Source organism: Bidens hawaiensis, unplaced genomic scaffold (genome assembly GCF_021521415.1).
Source record: "Bidens hawaiensis isolate Kalapana, Puna unplaced genomic scaffold, B.hawaiensis_p1.1 tig00011311_1, whole genome shotgun sequence".
NCBI classification, from domain to species: Eukaryota; Viridiplantae; Streptophyta; class Magnoliopsida; order Asterales; family Asteraceae; genus Bidens; species Bidens hawaiensis.
The window spans coordinates 107,521-117,845 of record NW_027491882.1 but is presented as its reverse complement, the minus strand read 5'-3'; positions in this window follow the sequence as shown (position 1 = coordinate 117,845).

The following is a 10,325-nucleotide window of genomic DNA, read 5'->3' as shown; positions in this document are numbered from 1 at the left end:
TTCAAGAAAATCTACTCACATGCCAGGTTTTGAACTCTGGTATTCACTCCCAAAACAAGAGCTTTTACCACCCAGCCAAAGCTAAAATGATATTTATCACAATTAATAATGCGAAGTCTCGGTAAGTTGTAATTGAAGTACAACATCATACTCTTATACAATTTCTTTCCTAAACTCACCAAATTACCACCACCTTCAACTTTCAAGTTCACTACATTCATAATAACCTTTCATATAACTTTCAATTTACAAGTTACAACCACTTCTGATTCCTACAATTAACTTATTTCATTAAACCTTCATATAAGTAAATCTTCAACTGTTTAAAGATAATCCATAACACCTCTCCACACCACATCATTAAGCCCTAACATAGATATCATTTCCAATTTAGTTCATGCTGAAAAAATGACCTTGATAACAACTCGAAAAAGTGAAGTATTAACGGCCAAAGCATTCTAATATGGAATGACTTGAAGCTGAATGGCACAAAAACCATTCCGACATCAACGGTTAGATAACGCTGAATCCATTTTGCAACTTGATTTTACTTCCAGGAGCACATGCATAAGAAGCCCCAACTAGGAGTTTCCCAATCCTTACTGCTTTGACTACCAATACTATCGATAACAATTTTTCACCCCCGGATGATCTCCAATAGATACTCGAAGCATATTTAAATCTGCTAGAGCACTTTTACGTACCCCATCCATACCAACAATATGAACAATGCTAAAGTTTTTTATAACACGATTCATAACCCAATAACTCGTCAACCAACGCCTCTTTCTCCACTTGCCGTCCGACAATACTGGATACATGGACCATAGAGGTTTCCCCTTTCATACCCAAAGCAATGGTAGCTTCCTCATCTACCAGATCTTGTTATTTTGAGGTAATATTATCAAATTTGTAACGCATCCTGGTAAAAAAAAAATGGGATTAACTTTGTTACCTTGCTGTTGGTGGGTTTAAACTCGTGGCCGAACTCACGATTCGGTCGTCAACTCATCGAGAACATCATCTATGTCACAAGCAGAACGTAGGAGATAAGAGTTGTAAATTGTAATGTTGTATCCGAGGAAAAACACGTACAGCGTGTTCTAGGTTTAGAAAACATTAGGTTAAATCTTTAAGGTGGGCTGGGCCATACTAATGGAGTCATGAATGATGTAACGTCTAAGCTAATGGGCTCATAAAAGAATAGCTAACTTGGACGAAGTAATATAGAATTGCATTTTTTTTTTTAATATTTATGGGACTTTAGATTGGTCCGATCCAATTCCGATCAATCCAAGTATTCAATCAGTGGATTAGTAAAATAACCGGTTCATTATATAGTCCGGTTCGGAACGCAGTTTTGAACAAATTTGTTTTTCAAACCTATGTTAAAAGTTTTATTATATAGTCCGGTTCGGAACACAATGTTTATATTTGAACTTTGAAGAACAATAAAACTGGGAAGCATACATTTGTATAAAAGGACATGACTTAAAAGTAAAAGCCACCCACAAGGCTCAATTACTCAGCTGGAACATAAGTCCATTGAATTCGAATAGCTAAAAACTCTAACGAAAAGGAAATTTTATACAAAGAGAGAATATGCCGTGCATTCACTCAATGCATGAAACTTTGCGATCGTAATTAATGTCTAATATAGTCAGGAAATCGTGAATTACTCAAGATTGATTTGTAAAAGCTTAGATTATACTAATAGGTTACCATAGAGTGAGATTTAAAATTGACCGTTCGATAAGAATCCATGATTGAATTTCAACCATGCGATAAGCTTAAAGCAGTTACATTTTTCTCACGTGCTAGCTTCTTCCTCGTAAAAAAGCGGTTGCTTCCTTTTGTGAAGTTGGTCTGGGAGTTTACCATCCTCCCACGTCGCCCTCTTTCATCCTATTCAATAACCGATCTTCAATGAGTTGGATCTGATTTCAGGGGTTCGTCATCCATATTAATTACGCATGATCATATTCCAGAGCAAATCGAAGATTCAAATGGTTTCGACTCGGCATTTTTTCAATCCATGTACAACGTTGTAAGTATCTAAATCAATTTCGATTTGGTTGCTGGATTTCGAGTTAGCGTCTGGTTCGTCCTCTCAAGTGCGTTCAATTCATTGTTGTTGAGATAATGAGTTTGTTTTCCCTAACTTTAAAACTGTTTGATTTGTTGACAGTTAAAAAGGGGATGAGATTTCATGGTTTACTAATGGACACTATTCGATTCAAAAGGAGTTCAATTTATTCATTGCTATTCTGTTAGTTTACATCCCCAATTTCAAAGTCTACTTTAAATCCCTTTCACATTAGAATATTGTTTATGGTTTTAATGAAAATTCTGTGTTTGCTTTGCTAAATTTCTGGCTTAACTGTCAAATTGGGTTTTTGCTTCTAGGGTTTAATATAAAATCTTTGTGCCTTTTGTTTTTTACTGGTATTTTTATTTAATTTACTCTGCCAACTGTTTGCATTGTTATAGGTTTCTTGTGTCTGTATCCCCACCAATTATTTGATGTTTGGATCTAATGTAATTTGGTCTTGATTTGTTCAAATTCATGTTACGCCTTTGGTGACCAGTATCTTGCTACAAATGCAATTATCAAAGGACCATGAATACTCAAGATGGTTTTTTGGTATTTTAGAAATGATCCCATTCTGAATTAATTTATACTTCAAAACATAAGCTAGATTTCTATACAATGATTTGCTCAGTTTTTGAGGATGGTGAGTGAAACTCTCATGGAGCTTCATGTTTTTGACTTCAAAGGCCCTTGCATTGCACTTGCAATGTATAACGTTGATGAGGTTTTGGTTTTGTTCCGTTTGCTTGGTCTCATATTTCTATAATTAGGTAAAATTTTACCATGAGTAATTTATGCTTTTTGGTCGTCCATCCGTGCCTTTGCTGAATCATCAATGGCAATGGAACTTTCAAATAAATGACCTTAATATTTGAGCACCAAAAATACTATTCTGCAGAAATATGATGGCAGGTAATCCTGTAGCAAATCATTCTTTCTGATTAGCAATTCACTTAATATTTTACCTTATTTGAGGCATTACTCTATACCTAATGCTGATCACACTAGGTTTAAGTCTATCTTTCAGGAGGTATATGAGGAGAATTGGAAGGAGAAATATGAACAACATTCAAGATGGTAATTTTCTTTATTGGTTTTGTTTTATGTTTTTTGTTTTTTTCCCCGGTGATGATTGTTGGATGATAGTTGTATTATTAATTTGTGACTATTGCTTAATTCAAGGTATGAGTGTCGGTTGACTGATGACATGGTGGCTTATGCACTAATGAGTGATGGTGGATATGTATGGGCATGCAAGACGATGGGGGAGATGTACAGAGTGATTTTCTTGCCCAAGGTAATGTTGTGTTCTGATGTCGGACTGTAGTGATACGATCACAAGATAAAGAGAGCACCAATAGATTATTAATAATCATAATAAGTGTTTGTTCCCAAATCTAATGGCTGCAAAGTGGGTGGGTGGACTGGGTAAAGGGTAAAGAAGGGTTATGTGAAGTCAACTTGAAAACACTCATTTAAAAATTGAAAACACTCATTTAATTAGTTTGTGAGTTCTTAGTATTATATATGTGCAAAGTGGTTACAGAGGCCATATTGTTAGAGATAACATCTTAGTATGAGTAGATGGAAGCTAGTGTTTAGAAAGAAACAGATTTTACTTTGTTAGTATGGATTACATGTTTAGTAGTATGTGACTAGATTTTCTTGTAGTATGGATTACATGTTTAGTATTATGTGACTAGATTTTCTTTTTTAATCTTTCTTTTATTTATCCTACACGCTTATTGATCAGAGAAAACTGATAATATCTGAATTTTATTCATACTGTGTTTATGCATATATGGAATTTTCTTTATTATTTAATGAACTATTAACCAAGAGTCTTATTTTGCTGCAGGGATAGCTACAACAATTTCAATACGTTTTGCATGCATGCAAGCTTCTTCATACTTGTGTACAGTTATTGCCTTTTTTTCATTTTTCTCTATAAGTGATTCATGTATAGTTCCTTTTCTTATTTTTATTTTTGTGTTTTGACAACAGGCAGCTCCAGTCATCGACTGACAAGGACGAGCAGTTGCTTTGAATGCTGGAAGCAAGTCCTCAAGTGCTTCAGCATTTTTCCTACCTTCAAACGAGTAAGCATAATATATATATTTTATATATATTCAGCTCGGCAGATTTAAATTGTCTTCCATAATGTTTTGAACAAGCAATATTCAAAGTTTTAAAAGCATTTTTGTGTGAACTTATAGGTGGGTAGGGCTTAGAGTGTTTCGCAAGAGGGAAGCTGTTACAATATAGCGTGATACCCTTCAGGTTTGTGTGTTTGTCATTTGTTTGTATAACATTATTTCATTTAACATACTTTATACCTATGAATAATTTATTTTTAAAGTTTCATGATATGTCTAACTTAGGCAACATTTCTTTATAAAGGTTGAGGAGACTCGTTAGCTTGGTCTTCAACCTGAACACTGAAACACAGCAGGTTCATATTTTTTTTTAGTTTTTTTTTTTTTTTTGGAAGCCTAATTTGAAGTTTTTGATTGACTTAGTCGGTTCGTAACTCTATACTTTAGCACCGGTCAAACCCGAACCGAACCAGTTTCAACTTGGTCAAAACCGAATTGAACTGGTTTTAACCTGGTCAAGCCCGAACTGAACATGTTTTAACCCCTTCAAAATCTGGTTTCAATCCTAACCGGTTGGGGGAAAAGCGGGTTTGACTTTCTTTGATCGAACATATCCAGTTTCAACCTGAACCTGCTTGGGCCTGCAACCTGTTATTTGTATTTTTTTTTTCAGTTTCTTTGTGGATTATTTGGCGATTTAATTTTCTCCTCCTCTCTTGGGCGTCATGGTTGATGATGCTTGTGCTTTATCACTAATACTTGATGATGAAATGGTTATATGTAATTACACATTATCAAATTAAAATTTTCTTTGCATGCTTGATGTTTAATACGCAAGGGAATATCATTTTCTTAAGTGGATACATGTACTATTATCATTTATACCCATACTTTATATTTTCTTACTACATAGACAATAACAACTCACCTATATCTCAAATCCAAATAAATTGCAGGTAGGCTAACGCCAATGAAACGCATATCGAACTAGCTGCTTCTTTTTGGCAAATTAGCTCATTTCAATAACTCAAACGCGAAACCCACGGGCATGGAAATACAACAGGTTTTTTGCTAGAGGTCCTAAAGTACTTCACTTGCTGCTATTGTGAATCAAGAGAACAAAAGAGACTTTGGGTTGGGAGAAGCATTATGCTCATAGCAACAATTATGACTATTGCATTATTCATGAACGCAATCATAATATTCAAACTCCCACGTCATACAGCAAAAGAGGAGAGTTGTCATTTTTTTGGTGGCTGATACAAGTTTAGTACTGCTGGTACAAGTTTTAAATGGCAGGCAACAATTTTCTTAGTCATAGTCATGTGCGATAATGAGCATTGATGGATTGAAAATAGACTTGATTATAGAGAATTGTGGTTTTCTTATATTTTATATATAACCAAGTTTGGTTTTGTTAAGCCACACACCGTAAATCCATAACCAAAGCCGAACCATAAACCACAATATATTCTATTAAACTGCATCTTTCTATCCGTGTATGGATAAATATATATTTTGTACGAGTTTTATGAGGATGAAGCAAACTAGCAACCATGCATACACTTTTTCTCCCTACGGCCTCAATATCTTATCCAAATCTTATCCAAACCTGCCTTACGCTAATTCATTATACTGAATTAATGTAGTCGTCATATTCCAACGATGATATTACCGTTCACCGGACGGGTAAAGCACTAGTTGTGTCAAGTTTAAACAAACTCGAGCTTGCAAATAAACGAGTTCAGTCATAAACTTCATAGACAGAGTTTAAGTAAACACGCGAGCTTAAACAAGAGCGGCTTGTATATAAGTTATATGTGATATGTTAAATATATACTTGCTTAAGAATTATTATTTATAAATTGTGATAACAAAATAGCTTTTTTTTTAACGACTGATGATCTCACATGTAAACCTACCTTATCGTGGCTATGTCCAACGCCAACTTCTCAACCATCGTGAGGCCATACCCCTTAATGTGCGGGAACCGGATTAAATTCGTAAACCTCGCCCCCTGTCGGGTTCGAACTCAGGATTAAAATATTGATTCGTCTCTTCACCCAGATGTCCATGAAAGTGGCCCAAGTGGGAACCGAACACGTGTCTCCACTAGGAAGGCATGCCAACTAACCACCGGACCAAATTCATAGGATTGATTATATAAGAAAAAAAAAGCTAGATGATATAGGTATAAATGAGAGGTAAGATATACCAACTGTATTAACTAAATACAAAATATGTAATGGATATAAGGAAGCAAAATGGAAGGGATTTCATTAACTTCAGCTAAGAAATTTGAAACTTTATATGAAAGGTTATATACAGAGGCAGTAAGTTTCGTGTGACGAGCAGATACCAGTAAATTCATAGTAAAGCCTGCTATATAAGTAATTAAGAACAAGTGCTTAAAGAAGGATTCATGGAACAATATCAAAATGTTCGAATGAACTTTTGGCATATGTAAATCACCACAAGAAGTAGCAGTAACGTACATCTGTTCCAAAATTTGTCAGAATGAATTTCAATAAGATGTTCTTAAAGATTAGATGTACGAAACTAGCCACACAATTAAGGGTTATCATGACACTAGACTTTCGAATCCATCAAGACGACTATCAACTGATAATACGACAATATATTTGGAATGCAACTTGAAAAGAGTTTAATAGCAGTAAAGACACAAAGGAAACTATGAGTGAATATTTTCATTAACATGAGATGTAGCAAACATGGAACAACTGGAAAAAAAAAGGAAGAGACTTTCAAACAATACTGAAAGAGTTTAGTAGATTTAAAATTAATAATTTGAACAGCTAAATTTGGTTTATGTCTTTTGGTTATTCGAGTTTTTAAAACCGTTGACACGTGTAAGTTTTGATATTTAAAATGGAGTCGTCACAACTTTATACGCTTCTCTTTATGCAAAGTAACCCTGCGCAAAGCACGAGGCTCATACATCAGTTCACTATTAATAAAGTGTCATCAAGATCCACGATTAATGTATTCAACGATTTATGTAATTAGATATTGCTAAACTGATCAGATACATAAAACCAAGAAAGCTAACAATAAACCAGCAATGCGTGTGAATGAAACTTGCATACCTAGGAAAGTATGAATCACGATTCACTTGAAAAAGCGGTTATCAGAAACGAGATAAGTAACAGACTAACAACTAGAGGTGTAAAAAACCGGTTCGGAACTGGTTAACCGGAAGTCAAACCGAACCGGTTTTCCCCAAACCGAACCGAACCACCGGTTCGTATAGCGTTTTGGGCATTTTACAATCAAACCGGTTTAAAACCGACCCGAACCGATCCGGATCAGTTTGGCTGCTTCTATGCTTAAACCGAACTGGTTTGACCCAAACTGGTTTGAATATGTAAAAACCAAAATAATTCGGTTTTAAAACTGGTTCGGTTTGTAAAAAAACTGATTTTGTACACCTCTGCTATCAACCAATGGTATTTGGTAAAGCCAACACTTCAACTAGCTAAAAAGCTTATCAATTGATAAACATAAGCCCATAAAAGCCCAACACTTCAAAGTCTTCAACTAGCTAGAAAGCCCAAAGAATGAAAGAAAAATGAAACGTATGCAAGTATGCAACGAGAATATGTCAACATCCAATGCAACAAACCTTATCAATTAATCAATAAACAATGCAGTAGAGTTAGACTTTTTTTTCTTTTTTTTTTAAGAACGACGGCTTTTTTATATTTCAGGCCATCACACTCCTTGAATTGGAGAGTTCCGTTGCCCCGTTCTGACCAGACTATTTTGTTTGACTTAAGTTCAAGAACGCTAATTTTAGCAAAAAAAAAAAGGAGTTAGATGAAGAATTAATCGATTGAATATTTATATACCATTAGTAACAGAGTAGACCTGGATAAGTAAGTTTTACAAAGCCATAAACCGTCAATAAGTTTACCATTATTTTACAAAATAATAAACCGTCAAGATAGTTTGTAAGGAATGAAAAGGCGTCCTAAAAACAAATTAAACATACGGACAAAGTTTCCTTACATACTAACTGACAGTCTATAATTTTAACTTAGCCAGTAAATTGCTTTAAACTTTACTTAATTATTACTTAGATGATTTTAGAACCATTTCTTAAAGGGGTGTTATTATGTCATGATTCAATACTTTAAGGGCTTAGCCCATCATATAGTTTATAAATTTGTAATGCAAATATAATAGAATCAGAACTTCTTACTTGAATTAGAATGACAGACTAGTAACACTCCAATAGTAAGACTTCAAAGCTTGAAGTTTTTATTAATTTGCTGGATATTATACAAGAGTACTGAAAGGAAAGAAGAGATGTGCTAAAACTTAGCGTGTCTCTATCTAAAATCTAACTCCCCTTTTATAGGGAAAACACACGGGAAAAGTACAAAACAAATAAATTAAAATTACAAAAGTTATGGAAAAGTAAAGATGCTCTATAAGAGCATGGCCATTTAAATTGGCATCCAAAGTCTCCATTATGGTGCTATGTCGGAGAATCTTATCATGATTTATAGGCTATCTCCTTTTGTCAGAGTAGACCTGGATATGATATCATGATATTCGATGTTAGATTCAAAAATGTACATATTTTGAATCCATCTTTCTTTCAAAAACCACTTGTTTTAAATGGACCATTAATAAAGTAACTTAAAAATCCCAAGAATAAATTAGACAACAATGTGTATTGGCCGTTATGGTGATAAAAAGTTAAGATAAACAAAACATATAAATATAGAGGTCGATAATTATTATTTTTATTTTACTAGTTATACAAAAAAAATCCTAAATACGTTTATATTTTAAATTATTTGTATAACTAATAAAGTAAAAGTAACAAATATTGACCAGTATAAATATTTATATATTTTAAAATACTTTTATACAAAAATATTTTAACATATGAAAATATTTAGGATTTTTTATAACTAACAAAATAAAAATAACAATTATCGACCAGTATAAATATTTTTATATTTTAAAATACTTTTATAGTAAAAAATATATTAAAATATAAAATAATTTAGGATTATTTGTATAACCAATAAAACAAAAATAATAGTATTACTTTATAGTTTATGTGCTTTATTTATCTTTTTTTTTTTCACAATAACGACCATTAATGAATTTGACCACACTATTGTCTGGTGTATTGTTGTGATTTTTTTGGTATACTTTTTTTCTATGTATATACTTATGGCATTGTGGTTTAGTAGTATTGTGTTTCACTATTAATAAAGGTGGTGGATTTAAATCTTTGTAAACGTAAGATTAATAGTATTTTAAAAGGTCTTAAAATATCCAATTAATGGAGGGAGATTTCATTTTTGCCCCAATAAATAATAGTTTCTAGAAATGCTCCCTACAAGCATTTGACGATGTGTTAGACCTCGGCGGGTAACCTGTAATGCATAAAGTTTTATAAAGTTTCAAATATACCGTTGAGACGCGCTTATTTTTATGTACGTGTTGGCATAAACTTTACTTAAAATGAGTCTGGTCAAATTTTATTAAACATTTATTGAATATTTTGATATCAATTTGACACTCGGTTTTGAGTAAAATTTATGACAAAATGTAAAAAAAATAAACACGTCTCAGCGACATATTCGAAATTATATATAAATTTATATATTACAACTTATAAAAAAAAACAAATATGGTTAAAATTAATTATAATAATGTAATATTAAAAAAAACAATTCAATTAATAGGCCAGACATGTTGTGAAAGACACGTTAGATGCTAACAGGTCATTAAAGATGCGTTAGAGGCTAGCAGATTGTGAAACACACCCGTTGGAGGCTAACAGGTCATGAACGACGTATTTGGTGGCCAAGCATGTCGTGAAAGACATGTTGAGGCCTAACACGTCGTCAAAGACGTGTTTGTAAGAGACATTTTTGAAAACTTTAATTTATAAGGAAACAAATTTAAAACTCTCTCTATTAATAAGACATTTTGAGAATTTTTTATAAAACAAATTCAATTTGATGATTAAAGATTCAAAAAAAATTGTAAGAATATTTTTATTAATTATATACTTTCGGAATTCCTTGGAAATGGAGAAGTCAGCCATGGTTTTTCAAAAAGGGCCAATTGCATTATATCATCTGTATTTT